This window comes from Natrix helvetica, assembly GCF_964273705.1.
Source record: "Natrix helvetica genome assembly, chromosome: 3".
Classification (NCBI taxonomy): domain Eukaryota; kingdom Metazoa; phylum Chordata; class Lepidosauria; order Squamata; family Natricidae; genus Natrix; species Natrix helvetica.
Genome location: NC_138549.1, coordinates 33,721,588 through 33,740,509, shown reverse-complemented (window position 1 = coordinate 33,740,509; position 18,922 = coordinate 33,721,588). Strand labels below are relative to the sequence as shown.

Genomic DNA, 18,922 nt, shown 5'->3' with positions numbered 1-18,922 from the left:
AAGGACCCACTATGTGCCCAAGCCATCCAAGCACATTCGCCGGCATGAGTTTAACATCAGAAACCAGAAGGAGGGTGAGTCAAATAATAAGTACATTGCAGCGCTTCGCAAGGCCACAGCATACTGCGAATTCCGAGACCTGGACGAGCTGATTCTGGACCGCATAATTTGCGGCATATGGAACATTAACCTACAGAGGAGGTTACTCGCTAAATCTAACCTCACTCTGCAGATCGCCTTAGATAAAGCCAGGGCGTCCGAAGCAGCCGTCAAATCTACTGAGACTTTGCAGCACCAAAGCACTCCACAAGACGCGCGAAAGAGTACACGCGTACATCGCGAGGCTGCAGAGCCCAAGAGCGAAGAAGGCAAAGAAGATGACAGCTGCCCCATGCGCAGTAGCCATGGCCAGCCAGCCCGCAAATTCAAACAGTGTCTCCCACCTTGTGCTAGCTGCAGAAGAGACCATCTGGCTTGCCATTTCCATGATGCAAACTGCCAGCGCTGCGAGCGAAAGGACACATTGCCAAGGTGTGCCGGAGTGAATTCCCTGCCACTGCCTGGCAGCCTAGAAGCACACCAAACCGCCAACAGAGGCCCAGCCAAGGGGCTTGGCAGAAGCCACCACGTGCTCAGAGGGCAACAATAGAGTCACCTACCACACGTCAATCAGCCAAGTCTGCACCAGGCAGCCAAAAAAGCTGAAGGTCACAGTCCTCATCGAGGACTCTCCATGTGAGATGGAGATCGACACCAGGTCATCACTTAACATCATACCATGGTCTACCCTAAAGCAGGCTATCCCTAGCCTAAAAAAGCAGCATCTTGGAACCCCTGACATCCGTCTACGCGATTACCAGGGAAACCGGGTCTCCATCGTGGGCCAAGGCACCTTCCAGGTGAAGTTCAAGCAGTTCAGCAGGAAACTCCCAGTGTCAGTAGTCAGCAGCAACCTGCAGAGTCTCCTAGGGCTAGATTGGTTCCAAGCTCTGGGCCTAGAAGTGACCAGTATCAATGCCTTGAAAGACGACGGCGCTGAAGCCATCTTTAAGGAGTTTGAGGACGTCTTCAGCACCGGTCTGGGTAAGTATGTGGGGACTCCAATTTCCTTTAGTTTGGACCCCAACATAGCCCCAATAAGGCTAAAACCCAGAGAGTACCTTTTGCTCTCCACCCCAAAATTGACAGAGAAATTGACAAGCTCGTAGGCCAGGGAATCTTAGAGCTGGTCGATCACGCACGCTGGGAGATTCCTATAGTGACACCTGTCAAATCTGAAGGGTCTGTCTGCATCTGCACGGACTACAATGCACAATAAATAAAGCGCTACAACAAAGCGCCTACTCTGTACCCATTGTACAGCACCTCCTTCATTCATTAGGCCCCGGAAAAAGTTTTGCCAAATTGGACATGGTGCAGGCATATCAACAATTGCCTGTAGATGGCGCTACAGTGGAGGCCCAAATCATTGTAACGCAAAGGGGTGCATTCAAATATCACTGCCTGCAATTCGGCGTTAGTATCGCCCTTGGACTGTTCCAAAGCATCATGGAACGGCTTTTGCAGGGGATTCCAGGAGTCATCCCCTATTTCGACGACATCTTGGTATAGGCTGCAAATGAGGGGCAACTTTTAAAATATGTACAAACAGTTTTGGCTCGAATTAGAGACAAAAAATCTCAAAAAAGAGAAATGCCAAATTAATGTGCCAAGGGTTGAATTCTTAGGGTACCTAATTGATGGCTCTGGAATTCACCCGACCACACAAAAAATCAAAGCAATTCAGGACGCCCCACACCTCGCAATCAAACGGAGCTGCATGAGTTCCTCGGGCTCCTTCATTTCTACAGCTTCTTTCTTAAACAGAAAGCCCCGGTTGCTGAGCCCTTACCCTGTCTCCTGGCTAAGAATGTGAAGCCATTGTTGGGCTTACTGGCTAGGGACCAATCTACCCCAATGTCATTATCATCCCGCATGACCAGATGGACCATCTTCCTAGCTGCCTACTCCTACAGTTTCATCCACTTTGGGGCACGCTGATGCTTTCAGCTGCTGCCCGCTGCCTGAACTTCTCGCTGACCGTACCCCCGAGTGACGTTGCCCATCACTCTGCAAAGGACTCCACCATCAAACAAATTTTGAACTGGGTGTGGAGGGGGTGGCCCAAGGAGCCTGTTGGGGCTGATTTCAAAATCGCCAAACGCGATAGGTTATCGGTTGTAAATGGCTGTTTACTGTGGGGGGACCGGGTCGTTGTTCCACCCACACTGTGCATTGCAGTATTAGAGGCTTCACACGTAGGCATCCTGGAATTGTCAGGATGAAGTCTTTGACTAGGAGTCACGTGTGGTGGCCTAACACAGACAGGGAGATCGAAGAATGGATGGCTACCTGCACACCGTGCCAGGAGTCCAGACCAGCTCCCCCAGAGGCGCCCACTAAGGAGTGGGAGTGACCTCAAGCACCATGGTCTATGGTGCACATTGACTTTACTGGCCCAGTTCATGGCCAGACATTTCTCGTAGTTGTGGACACCTACTCGAAATGGTTAGAAGTAGTCCTGATGACCTCCACTACGGCAGAAGCAGTCCTCAAGGTGCTACGGAGACTTTTCTCCACACATGGCCTGTCCGATGTCTTGGTCTCGGACAATGGGCCCCAATTCATGGTCAAAGGGTCTGACAGCTCCCTATAAAAGGGCTGCTGTCAGACTCAACCTTCGCTGGATTGTTGTCACCTGTTGTACTTAATAAAGAACTGTTGTTACCATTAAGCCTGTGTGTGCCTATCCATTACCCAATCTAACAACCATTTTGTTGTTTATACAAAAAAAAGTTCTTAATTTTGTCTTTAAAACTTCTTTTCCTAAGGATTAAAGGAAACTCACCTGGTGTAATAAAAATAGTCATTCTGAAGGTTCCTCGGGGTCTGCTGCAGAGGTGGGTTCCTACTAGTTTGCCCCGGTTTGGTGAAACCTGTAGTGGAAATGGTGCCTAAGTCTCCAAACTGCTAGGAAAGGCACACTCGCTATGCCCCCGAACCTGTTCCCTGGTGGCCACAACATCTTTTTTTGACCTTTTAAAATATCCTGCACATGTGCACCTATTTAGCAAAATCACACACACCAAACTGGCAGTAATACTTGCAGAAAACCACCCTTGGTCTGGTGGCTTAGAGGTGGAGCTCTCGCCTCCCAATCAGGAGAGGCAGATATTTCTCTCTCTGGACACATTGAGAATGTATCTGCTGAATCTAACTCCGTATTGGTGACTGGAAGGGCATCCAGCCAGTAAACAGTCAGCTCCATTAAGTTGCCCGGACTCCACCCCACAAGGGATTATAGAGTCATTAAAAGAAGACGATTTTCCTAGCATCTGAAAAGCTGTTAAAAAGCAACTTCCAAAAATGTTTAAGAAAGGAATTATATGAACCTTATGTCCTGAAAAAGGCTAACTGCAGTTTTAGTCAGTTGACTATTCCCTCATCTTCCTGTCATCTCCCTACAGGAGACAGCTGTTTGGCAGTCTCTTTATGAGGAGCATCTGCCTGGAGCACTTGTGGGCAATCCCAAGTCCTCTCCTTGTTCAGCTCAGCCAAAATAGGTCTCATTTTGAAATACATTGGTTGACATTACAAACATACATTTGCCTCTGTCCCCAGCTGATATTACAGCTTCCCATACCTTTAAAAATCATAGTTCCTCCAGCAGAATATAGCCATATCCAAGTCCCAAAATGGGTAACTCTAAGAATCTAATTTTGGCTTATTTATCTAATTTACTCCACTCTGTAAATTTGCTAATCTTCAACTGCCACTGAAATGGACATCTTGTCCAATAAGTAAATCAAAAACAGGAGGGGAGCTGAATCCAAATTGAAAAACACTGTTCAATTTCTTACACTTGATCTTGAATTTGAAAAGTACAGCCTCCCTGGATGAACAATATTATACATTAACAATGCATTTAAATGGCAGCCTTTAAGCACAGGACCATAACTGTATGCTTGTGGGTGTGAATGTGTAGGGTTATTTTGTTTCAAAAGTGAACCGTGCATGTATGCCCAGATCAAAATAAATGAAGTTCTATAATGTTGGGCTGAGGGAGGGAAGAGGGAGCAGTTTCCTCTTCATGAAAGCATGATAAATAATTAATCAATGCAGCCATGTGGCAGTTTGAAATGCAAATGTGATGGCTGAAGGTACAGTGCTTGCCGTCAAGAAGAAAATGATGTGACTGAAATATACAACCTGTTCTACTTACTGATTGGAAAAAATGTGGACATGGGGATGAAACAGAGCCAGCCAAGAGCCTCCTTGGCCACCCCTAATAGCTCCCTTTGACCTGCCATTTGCTTTCATGTCCTGCCCCAAAACAGCATTTGCTTTAAAAAATGATGAAAGGAGAGCTTACTATTTGATGGAAAAAGAAGAACACAACCTGAATTGTTTTTCCCTCCAGGTTGCAAGCTGCTGGAGAAAAGTCTCTCTTTAAAGTCTCTTTTCCTTTCCTTTCCTTTCCTTTCCTTTCCTTTTGTCCTTCATTATTATTAATTTGCACCCTTTTCGTTGGTATCTAATTCTCTAGAGTCATTCCTACAATTTTTATTTATGTATTTTATTTTATTTAGTTTGTCAAACATGTACAAGATAACAGGTATAAGTATAAACATGGATATGAACAATGGAAATGAATACAAATAAATGTGGACAGTAGGACAGGGATGGTAGGCATGCTAGTGCGCTTATAATTGCCCCCTTTACGGACCCCTTAGGACTGGGGTGAGATCCACAGTAGACAGTTTAAGGTCGAAGCTGTAGGGGTTAGAAAGTGTAACAACGGAGTCAGGTAGAGCATTCCAGGCGTTGACCGGAGAGCGCCGGAGAGGCACCAAGGACATCGGTGAGGCACTGGATATAATGGGGATGACTTGGAGCCTTGAGGCCATTGGAGATCTTGACTTGGGGCTATGGACAGGCTTGAACAGTCTGAGCAGGCACTTGGGGCTATGGACAGGCCTGAGCAGCTGCCCAGCCTAAAACAATCGGGCCAAGAAGCCCCCCCCCCACCCATTAAGGAATTTATATTCACCTGGGACCATTTGAACCATCTTTCACCTGGGATCATTTGAACCATCTTTCTCCCATTTACCATCTTTGCCTCTCTCCACCATTTGCGACACTTGAATACCTCCCATTTCCCCCCCCCCCTTCCTCTGAAGTTACCATCTAGACATTATTTACCATCTACTTACCATCTATTACTTACCATCTTCCTCTGAAGTTACCATCTAGACATTACTTACCATCTAGACTTTAAGACTCTTGGTACTCCATTGAGACCCTAGCCCTGCCGGCTATTACCTATTAACTTTGTTTTATCTGCACCTTACCCTACTGGGACTTTTAATATTTAACAATTTACTTGAGGTTAGACCTGCTCCACCTGCGAGAAGCCCCTCTCTCGCAGGTATGGCCCCTGGCTCTTTCAAGGGCCAGCCTTGATGACGGGTTTGTGAACCCCGAGAGGTGGAAGAAAAGGAAGCTGAGGCGCTTTTTATCAAAATGTTTTATTGTGTTTTTAGGGGGTTCTAGGAAGGGGAGGGGGGATAACCAGGCCAGGAGGGAAGCCAGCACCAGACGAACAGGTGAGTCTACGAATGGAAGTGAGCGGGGTGAGGGAGGAGAGGGAACAAGTTATTCCAGCAGAGGGTTGTTTTATTACAACGGTCGCGGGGAGGGGGGATGCGAGGACAAGAAAAGATCGCAAGGTCGGTTGGGAGACCATGGCTGCTGGCTACGCCCGGTCGTTTGTACCAACCCCCGCAGCCTAGGTGGTCGGGAACTACAGAGCCAGGGCCTGAGGCTGATGCTCTGCAATGCAAGGTCCGTGACCAACAAGGCCCCCCTCATTAACGAGTTGATCTCGGAGGGGGAGCTGGACGTTGCAGGGATAACGGAGACCTGGTTGGGTCACGAGGGTGGTTTACCCCTCGTGGAAATGTGCCCACCGGGTTTCCATGCATTCCATCAGCCTCGGGCCCTGGGTAAGGGTGGTGGGGTGGCGGTAGTTATACGGGATTGTCTAGAGCCGAGGGAGTTCACTGTTCCTCAGATACCCGGGTGTGAGTCGCTGGGTATGAAATGGGGCCCAGGGAGGCAGTGGGGTCTGCTGATTGTATACTTGGCTCCTCGCTATACGTCAGCGGCCCTGCCCGAGCTCCTCGAGCTGGTCTCGGAGACGGCGGTTGAGATACCCAAACTTCTGGTTATGGGGGATTTCAACCTGCCGTCGATGGGAGCAGCGTCCGAGGTGGCTCGGGAGTTCATGGCTTCCATGACAGCCATGGGCCTGACCCAATTAATTCAGGGCCCCACACATGAAGGCGGCCACACACTGGACCTTGTCTTTGTATCTGAGCAGTGGACGAGTGATCTGGGAATAGAGGATTTAGAGATTACGCCCCTGTCATGGTCAGATCACTCATGTCTCCGGCTGGACTTCCCTGGCGCTACCCTCCACCGCGAGGAGGCAGAGCCAGTTTGTTCAAGCTGGTACCGCCCCAAGCACTTGATGGAACCGGATAGGTTCCAGACGGAGCTTGGACCTTTACCTGTAGCCCTGACCCGCGCTCGGTCGGAGGACCTAGTCGACGCCTGGAATAGGGCGACGGCGGGGGCCTTGGACCGGGTTGCGCCTCTGCGACCTCTCCTGCGGCAGCGACCCACCCGGGCTCCCTGGTACACCGAGGAGCTTAGGGTGATGAAGCGCCATAGGAGACGTCTAGAGAGCAGATGGAGGTCCTCACGCTCCGAATCTGACCGAACACAGGTAAGAGCCTATTTACGGACCTACCTTGTGGCATTGAGAACGGCCAAACGTAGACATTGTGCCGCTCTCATTGCGTCTGCGGATAACCACCCTGCCGCCCTGTTTAGGGTGACCCGCTCTCTCCTGTCGCAGGAGATGCGGGAGGCACCCTTGCAGGGAAGAGCAGAGGAGTTTGGGGAATATCTGCAGGACAAAGTCGCTCAGATCCGGAGCGGATGGGCCCCCTCCAGTGGACCGGACGAGCCGTCATCAGTGAGTCTTGTGAGTCCATTCTGGGAGGAGTTTGACTCTGTTGCCCCCGAGGATTTAGACGGGTTGCGTGGACGACTGCGACCCACCACATGTTCAATGGACCCGTGCCCCTCCTGGTTGGTACTGGCATCCTGGGAGGTGACGCGAGGCTGGCTTCTGGGCCTGGTGAACGCCTCATTGAGCGAGGGTTCCTTACCGACTGCCTTGAAAGAGGCGGTGGTGAGGCCCCTGCTCAAGAGGCCTTCACTTGACCCAACGGAGCTAGCTAATTACCGTCCAGTCTCCAACCTTCCCTTTTTAGCGAAGGTTGTTGAGAATGTGGTGGCGCAGCAATTTCCACGTCGCCTCGATGAATCCGTATATCTAGACCCACGCCAGTCCGGCTTCCGACCCGGGCACAGCACCAAGACAGCCTTGGTCGCGTTGGTGGATGATCTCTGGAGGGCCAGAGATAGAGGTTGTTCCTCTATCCTGGTCCTATTAGACCTCTCAGCGGCTTTTGATACCATCGACCATGGTATCCTACTGTGCCGGCTGGAGGGGATGGGAGTCGGAGGCACCGTGTTACGGTGGTTCGGCTCCTACCTCTCCGGCCGGATGTAATATGTGTTGACTGGGGGGCAGAGGTCGACCCCGAGGCCACTCTCTTGTGGGGTGCCGCAGGGGTCGGTCCTCTCGCCCCTTTTGTTCAACGCATAGGTGAAGCCGCTGGGTGAGATCATCCGTGGTTTTGGGGTTGAGTACCATCTGTACGCTGATGATACTCAGCTGTACATTTCAACCCCAAGCCACCCCAACGAGGCTGTCGAAGTGATGTCCCGGTGTTTGGAAGCCGTCGGGGTCTGGATGGGGGACAACAGACTCAAACTCAACCCCTCCAAGACTGAGTGGCTGTGGCTACCGGCACCTCGGTTCAGCCAGCTGATTCCATCACTGGCCATAGGGGGCGAACAATTGCCCCCTGTGGAACGGGCGCGCAATTTGGGCATCCTCCTAGATGCCCGGCTGTCAATGGATGATCATGTGGCAGCTGTGGCAAGGGGGGCGTTCCACCAGGTTCGCCTGGTGCGCCAATTGCGCCCCCTTCTGGACCGTGATGCCCTACGCACAGTCACTCATGCACTGGTGACGTCTCGCCTGGACTACTGTAACGCTCTCTACATGGGGCTTCCCTTGGGATGCGCCCGAAGACTGCAGCTAGTCCAGAACGCAGCTGCGCGGGTAGTCATGGGGAGTACTAGGTACTCCCACGTAACACCTCTCCTGCGCGAGCTGCACTGGCTGCCTGTGGTCTTTCGGGTGCGTTTCAAGGTTCTGATCACCATCTTTAAAGCGCTCCATGGCATAGGGCCTAGTTACCTGCGGGATCGCATCCTCCCACATACATCCCTGCGGCCAATTCGCTCTCACAGGAAGGGCCTTCTCCTGGTGCCGTCCACGAGGCAATGCCAACGGGCGACACCGAGGAGTAGGGCCTTCTCTGTGATGGGCCCAACCCTCTAGAATGACCTCCCCCCCGACATTAGAACTATTACTGACCTCCGCTCCTTCCGACAGAAACTGAAGACACACCTGTTCCGACTGGCTGGTCTGGCATAATTTGTAACGTCTACCTCCTGGCATATACATTCTTACTGGTTTTTAGAGGGATAGTGTTTTAAACTTAACCTGATATGGCATTGGGATTTTAAACTTTTGTATCGATTTATTTATTTAGCTGTACAGTTTGGCATATTTTATCCTCCTCTCATACATGTATTTATGTAGTTATTACTATGTTTTAATTTGTTGTACTTTGATACGGACTGTACACCGCCCCGAGTCCCTTTTGGGAGAGGGGGCGGTATATAAACGCTAATAATAATAATAATAATAATAATAATAATAATAATAATAATAATAATAATAATAATAATAATAATAATAATAATAATGACCACTCTGTTGCTATAGTCTCATCACTCAGGAAGTGACAACATCAACTTGCAAAAGAACAAAGGAGCAAAAAAGTGAATCAATAGTTTCATGACTCAGGAAGTGACAACATCAACTTGCAAAAGAACAAAGTAAGGAGGATGGCAACATGTCCACACGTATTTAAGCAAGGAAGAAGTTTTTTTAAAACTTATCTAACTTAGCTATCAGCAAGGATCTTTTTATGCAGCAGGTAAGAAAGTGGAATTGAGCTAGTAAAGCATTGATCTGCACTGCAGAGACGTCATGTATAAAGCTTAGCTCTTCCACACTACAGTTTGCTTGGAAGACTCCACTGGAGTAGGGAGGACAATCTCAAGGTAGGCTGAAAGGGAGGGCCCTGAGTCAATGTGTTCTCCAGAAGCTTCTGAAGCTGATTGAGTTTTGGCAGCCTCCATTAGAAATGTTTATTGGCTACATGAGGGCAAGAATATTTAAGGGCAACTCTAGCCATTCAAAAGATTCATACGTTTATAGGAACTGACTTGTACTGCTAGTCCTTGAACACCAGAAATGTTCAGAGGCAGAGACAGTTTACAAGGCTGGCCTGGTTCGTAATGTCTTCTGAATACAGTGGACATGTATGTTTCTTGGTCATCTTATAACATGAGTGGAGAAATGGTGCTCTCCAAGTATTGCCAAATTATATTGCACAGTCTGTACCACTAGCTATACTGAAGAGGCTTACTGAAAATGGTAGGTTAGCAACCTCTGAATCAACATGGGTTGTCTGTTGTCTGCTTCCAGTGCATGCATGGCACTAAGATTTACATGAAGATGTGGTATTCTGTAGCAAAGATGGGTAGTGTTTGTAAAATCTGAAAGGATACAAATGCTTTTTCTCAGAAATGTATTTTTTAACATTTGCTGATGCTATGCATAGCATATCACGTTTTATTTTGACAAAATATCTTTACATCCAAAGCATGACCTCTTACAAAGTCAGATATGAAAATATTAATTAAGGATAACAAAAATATAGAAGTTCAATTCATACAATGTGAGAATAAGACTCCTGTGCCCTCTCTTGTAGCACCTGCAATTTAAGTTTGTATTTTTTAAAAAAAATGGATTATGGGATATTATATCTTTTGTCTTTTGATATTTAATTCCTCCCATTAAAATAAAGTACATGATGGAAGTAAAAAATCCAAACCTTCCATAGGTTTGTCCTTGAAGTTTTTTTCCCATTTCAATAAAATATTTAAAACTGCAACATTAAATTCAGCTATTTCGGCAAAACAAAATAAAAAAGTGAGACTTTCTACCTCAAAATTAATTTAATCTAAGATAAATAAAATGTGCAGGACCTTCATACATAACTTTGAATTGAACCTAAAATATCTGGCAATTGTGTCCTCTATTATGGAGCCATGCATCTGTTCTTGGTCATGCAATAGCCAGCATTGGAGTTCTGGAAACTGAAGCCCATACCTCTTAAAGTTGACAAAGTAGACCACAAACCACTTCTTGGTAAGATAGAAAAACATGGGATGGACAGCAGCAGCAGCATCAGATGGATTTGTAACTGGCTAGAGGACATGACCAACCACATTCAATGTGTTGTCCTTAATGGAACTACATCTACACAGGGGGGAATTATGCAGTGGGGTACCCCAAGGCTCTGTTTTGGGGCCCAGTACCCTTCAACGTCTTCATCAGTTATTTGGATGAGGGAATAGAAGGAGAACTCGTCAAATTTACAGATGATACCAAATTGGCAAGAATATCCAACACTTCAGAAGATAGGTTTAAGATACAGAAGGATCTTGACAGACTTGACCATTGGGAGCTATCTAACAAAATGAAATCCAATGGTCAAAAATGTAGGGTTCTACAGAAAAACCAAATGCACAAGTATAGTATAAGTGGTACCTGGCTCAACGGTATTAACTGTGAAAGGGATCTTAGAGTCATAGTGGACAATCACTTAAATATGATCCAGCAGTGTGCTGCAGCTGCCAAAAAAGCCAACTGTATTGGCTGTATTAACAGAAGGATAAAATCAAGATCACTTTATAATGTCTTTGTAAGACCATACTTAGAATACTGCATCCAGTTTTGGTCACCACAGTGTAAAGAAGATGTTGAGACTCTAGAAAGAGTGCAGAGAAGAGCAACAAAGATGATTAGGAGACTGGAGTCTAAAACATACATATACAGGTGAAACTCAAAAAATTAGAATATCGTGCAAAAATTCATTTATTTCAGTAATGCAACTTAAAAGGTGAAGCTAATATATGAGATAAGATTCATTCCATGCAAAGCAAGGTAGTTCAAGGCGTGATTTGTCATAATTGTGATGATTATGGCGTACAGCTCATGAAAACCCCAAATCCACCATCTCAGAAAATTAGAATATTACATGCAATCAATAAAACAAGGATTGTACATAGAACAGTATCGGACCTCTGAAAAGTATAAGCATGCATATGTACTCAGTACTTGGTTTGGGCCCCCTTTGCAGCAATTACTGCCTCAATGCGGCATGGCATAGAAGCTATCAGCCTGTGGCACTGCTGAGGGGTTATGGAAGACCAGGATGCTTCAATAGCGGCCATCAGCTCTTCTGCATTGTTCGGTCTCATCTTTCTCTTGGCAATATCCATAGAGAATCAGGTCAGGCGAGTTTGCTGGCCAATCAAGCACAGTAATCCCACAGTCATTGAACCAGTTTTTGGTGCTTTTGGCGGTGTGGGCAGCTGGGAAATGAAGTCAGGATCCCCATAAAGCTCGTCTGCGGAAGGAAGCATGAAGTGCTCCAAAATCTCTTGGTAGACGGCTGCGTTGACCCTGGTCTTAATGAAGCACAGTGGTCCAAAGTTCTGTTGCTCAGTGGTCCAAAGTCCTCTTTTCTGATGAGAGCAACTTTTGCCAAAAGCACCAAAAACTGGATCAATGACCATGGGATTACTGTGTTTGATTGGCCTCTCCATTCTTTCTCCATACTCTGGGTCCCTGGTTTCCAAATGAGATGCAAAACTAGCTTCATATCTGCACTTTGAAAGAACTTCATTTGGTTTTATCTTATGATCTTTCCATTCTTAGATAAAGGTCTTTTGGTCCCATTTTATAATTGAAAACATAAATAGTTTTAATGTTTTATTGTGGAAGAATAATGCTGCTTTTGTCTAACAGGCCAGTGTAAGAACTTGGGCTTATAAAGTGACTACAAAGCAAAAGTTAAATACTTACAGTTGCAAGAAGAGGAGATGGCTGTAATGACAAGCATATTTTGCAAACTTGGGAAAGATCTTTTGATAGATTATAGAAAGACAGTGCTACAATACACTCAAATTGACACATCCAACAGGGAATTGCAGCCAGCCATCTCAATTTGCTTGACTAATCTTAACAAGCATGGTGTTTTTTTATTTCTAAATTTTATTTATATTTTTCTAGTATGTTAGGGACCCTCTTATGATAATATTTCTGCTTATCTATTACTATAATAGTGGGGGAAAGCACAATCGTATTGAAATGTGTGTGTGTGTGTGTGTGTGTGTGTGTGTCTGGTTTGGGTTTGGGTCTTGTAAGTCTCAAGATGAGATAGCAAGATAATAATATCTAGCCAACTGGACATCTCATGATCAATAGCTAATGTTCTATGAAAAAAAGATATGCCTCTAATACCATTTTGAAAGCTTGATGCTAGGGAGTGTTCCATATCTCAGCAAATATTTCAGCAAAGAATACCTTCCCATACCTCAGCAAAATGTATATATATTCTCTTGCTTTAGAGTGTTCCCTACCTCAGCAAAGAAGTGTCCCATAATACGACACAAGACACATAGAATACTACTCAGCGAGAGGGAAGGTGTTTCCATTCATCCTTCAGCTTTCCCTCTTTCCGATAATTGGAGGATCAAATTCGTCAAGATGAAGAAAGGGTATCAGGATATGGAATGGATGGCCCAGATATGAAACAAATTGGACTTGCATTGTGATGCTCTGCCCATCATCTTGCTCATTCGGACCCACCCTGCCCTATCCAAATGCTGAGTCTGTCAAATTTAAAGATTTGACCAAGCCTGCTCTTTATGAAGTCTTTACTTCTGAATGGCAAGGGTTTTTTTTAAAAGAAGAAAAGGGTAAAAATTAATGAGTTAGCCAATTTATTAAAAGGTTGCAATGACAAATTATCTGATTGATTGTTGCTTAAATCAAGTAATATATACTGAGCAATCCAGTGGTGGGTTCCAGATCCCGGTGCAACTGGTACGGTGCAACCGGGGCCAGCGTCCACCACATGAATGCACGCAGCACGCATGCACACACACATAGCGCACGCATGCGTCTTTATCTCCTGTGACATTCCATGACGCCTCCACGATGCTCCAGCTGCTCAGTGGAGCGTCACGCAGACACTGTATGCTCCATGCACTGTATGCTTCGTGTGTGGAAGCGCCGAAGAACTCAAATACCAGTAAGGAGTTGGGTGGGTGGGCCCTTCGGAGCACCGTACCAGAACGGTACCTGGTGCTCCCGGCAGGCACCGGTACGCCTGTACCGGGGTGTACTGGTCGTAACCCACCACTGGAGCAATCCTAAATTAAGTCAAGCATATTGCTGAATTACACAACTTTGTTGTCAGGTGGAAAGGTGGGTTATGATTATTGTTTTGGTTTGTCACACAGTCATCCAGATGTTCAGACTGGATTTGGCATTTTTGTCCACCTATCAAGTCCTTCCCAAGGACTGAAGACAGGCAGATGTGGATGTTTGATGGGGTTAAAGATATCGACACAAGATGTAAATTTTTCCAAATAAAGTTGTCTTTTGCAGTTGACTGATGGTCACTTTTATCAATGCCAATGGTGTTCCAGTGGTGCTACAGTTGTTTTGGGAATGCACACAAGGCATCTATGAGTATTGGTACTATCTTTGCTTTCTCTTGGTACAGTCATTCTATTTTTGTTGGCAGGTCTTTATATTGTGTTTTCTTCTCTGGTTCTTTCTATTCTATTCTCCTTTCTCCAGATACTGCCACATCTACCATCCTGACTTTTTTTTATTTTTCTTACCAATTGTTAAATCTGGAGTGTTATGTGGCTGTCAGTTTGAATTGAAGTCCCAGACCATTTTAGGTTCTTCATTTTTTATTACTTTGATTATTATGATTTGTCACATAGTCAGCCAGATATTTAGACTGGATTTGGAATTTTTATTGGCTTATTGAGTCCTCCTCAATGTATCTGGGATAGGCAGATGTGGATGTTTTATAGAGTTAAAAGGTATTGTTGCAAGATATAAGCTATTCCAATTAAAGTTGCCAATTATCATTACCTTATTATTATTTTTCAGGGCGATCAAAGCAGAGACTCAATATTGTTAGAAGAAATAAGACAATGGATTTTTATTTCAGTTTTCTGAGTATGTATTAGAAATTAAATTGATATTATGATTCAGTTAGGTTCAAGAGTTCTTCAGGTATGTTGTGTTGGGATATTTATACAAACTCCTGAACACTCTGAATTAAAGCTATGTAAAATATCTGTTTGCAGATATAGTTTCAAATCATGTGGCAAAAAGCATGGTTCTATCTTCTAGAGAGCAAACCACAATCTTGTTGTATTTAGTAAATTCAATATTTGGTAAAATAAGGATTATTGTATGTAGTAAATTATAGTGATTGCCTGAAATTTAAATATTTGTTCTGACTTGTACTGTCAGAAAGTGATTTAAGAATGGATCACAGAATCACATCTTAAATCCTTACTTTGTAATTTACTGCAGTAATGAAGTACTTCATTCATTAGTCACGTAATATTTTATTCCATTTTTTTAAATTTTATTTACTTTTAAGTATTCCATATTTTAATATTCTACCACTAGTTTGTTTTTGTTTGCTCAATTTTATTTCAATTGATTTATCAATTTGTGTCTGTCTGTCTGTGTGTTTGCCTGAGCCTTGCAGTCTTTTCACATAACCAAGTAAAGTATTGGTCATCAATGTTAAGAGATGTTTGTTGATTAAATATCCATTTCTGCTTTCTTATGTAGGCTACTGGCATCTTCCCATCAGTCATCGCACACATCAAGATTTGGCAATGATGGTAATCATTCTAGTTCTCTTGTCTTATCCATGTTTAGAAGCAAATGAATTCCAGTTAGCCATCTTAGAGATTCCTTGAAGACTTCACATCTCATCTGTTCAGAGAAAATCATATAATCTGTCTGGAAAAATAGATCGGATAAATATTTTTTGTCTCTTTTAAAAGAGTGTCTTTTACTAATAAACTAGTGGAGTTTCTTCTCAGACTGAAAAGAAACTCTACCAGTTTATTAGTACCAGTCTAGACTTAAATACATATAATGCAATTAAGAAAACTTAAAAAGCCAAAGCATGTTAGTTTTTGTGGAAATATATTAGCTAGCCATGGCGTCATGTTAACTGGAATTTTATTGCAACATTATAAAAACAACATGTCAGTGTAAAGATATTTGGAATAGGGAAAACTGTTCTGTTTTGATTGAAAATTATAATTCTAAATTATATTTCTATAAACACTGCATTTCACAAGTGTTATCACATTTTTTTCATTGTTATTTTGCTCTAACCCTAAGTATCAAATGACAACTTTTGGGTCCTCACACCCAACCATTTTAAGCGACTGAAAAGCCAGTTTACTGTAGTTTTGTAGTTTCCTTCCTTTTTTTCCTTTCTTATATTTAATCATTGTGAAGGAGGATGTTTTATTTTGCAGGGAGATTTTCATGTGTGTTGCTGCAAAACAATCCGTGTTGTCAAAAACAAGATAAAAAGAATTTCCATATTTCTCAAGAAGTTCAAAGGTTTGAAACCATTTCTTTTTTAAAATGTGGTTGCTTTATTTTGACGTTGCTTATAGAGTTTGACATGCATTTCTACCCTCACTATTATGACAACTGTATTTAATGAGTTGAAAAGATCAGTAAAATATCCTACAAGCCGGTTCACCAATGCCAACTGAAGACAAAAGAGAAGACAACATGAAGTAGAAGCAGGAAACCCCAAGCTGAATAGTTTGTGTATCTGAAATACGATAAGAAACGGCTGTCCTCCATTATACATGGACTCTTTCAAAGTATCATTTTGGTCACACAGGATTCACATCTTTTCTTGAGTCAAACTGAATGTGAGCTTATTAATCTATGTTGTCTTAGCTTCATGTCATAATAATGGGTGACTGTTACAGATGGTTTATAGCAGTTCCCCTGGAATGAAAAAAGAAAAGGGAAAGAAAAATCAGACTCCGTCTTTTTATAAAACTAAACACCAATACATTTCTGGATATTTATTTATTTGATTGGTTGTTCATTAGATCACAATCTCGGCTTGTATGATTTTTATAGTCTTTTATCTCACAAAAGGTTGGGAAGGTAGGGAGGTTCATCTTAGGAAATTCTGATCATCCCAAGAGATTCATAATGAAATGGGGGCATAAACTTCAACCACCCCACCTCTATCATGAAGTTTCAACCAAATTTTCTGGACTTGATGTTTTCCTCTAGCCAGCATAATCTTTGCAAGATATACTCCTGCAAATTCTGAAGTTGGGGGAGTTTTCTTTGGTCAGTGCCCCATGGTACTTTCATTTTTCTCATTCCCATGGTTATGTGTGGACTTCAACTTCCAGAATTCCCCAACCAGCTATGCTGTCTGGAGAATTCTGGAAGTTGAAGTCCCCATATCTTCAAGTTGCCATGGTTGAGAAACACTGATTTAGAAAGTCTGAAACTATCCAATGCATATTGGCTGCTACATTATGAAATTAAGGCCACTCCTGTTAATTGCAAGCAATACTAATAACTGGAACTAAATCAAACAAGTGGCTATCAGACACAGATTAATGGAATGTTACTAGATAACAGCGACATGCAGTCAGGTGAGGCAGGGGAGGCACAGCCTCACCACTGTCATCATGAAAAGAAAAAAAATGTAAAAGGAAAAAGGCGAGAGCTGAGGTCAGGCTGAGCTAGTTGTTGCCTCACCATGGATGATTCTGCTTAACTGTTTAAAAAAGCCTCTAAAAAAGCGCCCTCTACTATGAGGCAGGAGAACTGCATGCCTCATCTAGTCTGACTTTAGGCATTTTATGATCACTCGAGCAGAGTTAAGCAAGGGTTAAAAGCCTAAAAATTCCTGATGTAGGTGAGGCACACAGTTCTCCTGCCTCATAGTAGAGGGTGCAAAGGAGAAAAACAAACGCTGTCGCTTTAAATTGGAACTGAGCATGCCTGGCTGTGGAATTCTGGGAGTTGAAGTCCACAAGTCTAAAAAAAATTTGAAACCCATCACTGTGTCAGTGCCTCACCAGCCATAAACCTCACTGCACATCACTGCTAGAGAAGATGCAGTTAGTTAAATGATCTCTGTGCCACTGTTGCCACTTGGTCTTGAATGAAAGAGACCCTTCAAAAAACAATACACTTCTATTGAGAATCAGAGACCCATTCAATATTTTTACCTGGGAGCCAGTGGTGGATTCAAAAAAAATTACTACTGGTTCTATGGGCGTGGCTTAGTAGGTGTGGCATGGGTTTGTGGGCATGGCAGGGGAAGAATACTGTAAAATATCCATTCCCTCCCCACTCTAGGGGAAGATTCTTGCAAAATCCCCATTTCCTCCCAATCAGCTGGGACTCGGGAGGCAGAGAATAGATGACGGCAGGGACATTCAGAGGTGGTATTTACTGGTTCTCCGAACCACTCAAAATTTCCGCTACCGGTTCTCCAGAACTGGTCCAAAGCTGCTGAATACCACCTCTGCTGGGAGCTACCAATCCACACTGTTTGGCCGCTTTATTGGCCTTTATCCAGTTTGTCACAATGCTTTGATATAAGTCTAGCCCTGGAGAGAAATCCAGTTATGACAGGGGAAAAACACAACCAAGTGCCATTAGCATATTAGTGTCCACTATTATTCAAACAGCAGTTAACATCACTCAGTGGCTTCAAATACATGCTAAGGAGTGATGAAGTCTAATCTTTCAGAACTCTAGAGCCAGAAAGGGTAGGTCTGAACCCAAATGTAGTGGATCCAGGTAGTCTATATTATGTAACAACAGATAGCAATAGCAATAGCACTTAAACTTGTACACCGTTTCACACTGCTTCACAGTCCTCTCTAAGCAGTTTACAGAGTCAGCGTATTGCTCTCAATAATCTGGGTTCTCATTTTACCGACGTCAGAAAGATGGAGGGCTGAGTTAACCTTGAACCGGTGAGAATTGAACTATTAAACTCTAGGCAGCCAGAAGGCAGCAGAAGTAGCCTACAGTACTGCATGCTAACCACTGTGCCATTATGGCAAATGAAGCTGCTTATCTATTATCTTGTCACAATCCGCTTCTACAAGCTGGCCTACTTCACGGATTTTGATGATGACTATTGTTTTTTTATTGTTATTGGCTCATAGTCAACATATAGAGAGCTAGTCAGGGTGCACAACTATTCTCATAATTCCTGGCCTGCGTGGAAAATTACTCTTATTTAGGGGTATGAATAGTTAATTCATCAATTCGTCTGAAGCATACAGTTACGTAAGAGCTCATCAGTGCATTTTCATCAGCATTATAAATTCCATCTGAGTAGGCATGGGAAGCATATCCCCCTTTTTCTAAAATCAAAGCTGCGCCTTCAGATGTTCTCTGGTGACTTCTAGTTTCTCATCCCTTTGTACAAGAGATCTAAGTCTATCATTCCCTCTCATGTCTCCATATGGTAGTTTCCCAGAAATTTTTCCTTCGGTCATGAAATGACAGCAAAAATAGATTGTCATGCTGGACAATTACAATTTACTCTGGGGGAGTCAAACTCCTCTGGGTGTCTTGAAGCCTTACTGTAAGTTATATTTACTTAATTTATGCCTCTACTGACAAATA

General features: G+C 43.9%; 1 long non-coding RNA gene across 5 annotated transcripts in view; it reads right to left on the bottom strand.

The window, feature by feature from the left end:
* Positions 1-15,436: 15,436 nt before the first annotated feature.
* Positions 15,437-18,922, bottom strand: part of LOC309389631 — a 75,828-nt gene continuing 72,342 nt past the window's right edge. For all 5 annotated transcript variants that reach the window (XR_014174970.1, XR_014174971.1, XR_014174972.1 and 2 more), the window contains one exon: positions 15,437-16,252. This is a non-coding gene — a long non-coding RNA (uncharacterized lncRNA). The remainder of the gene's footprint in view (positions 16,253-18,922) is intronic.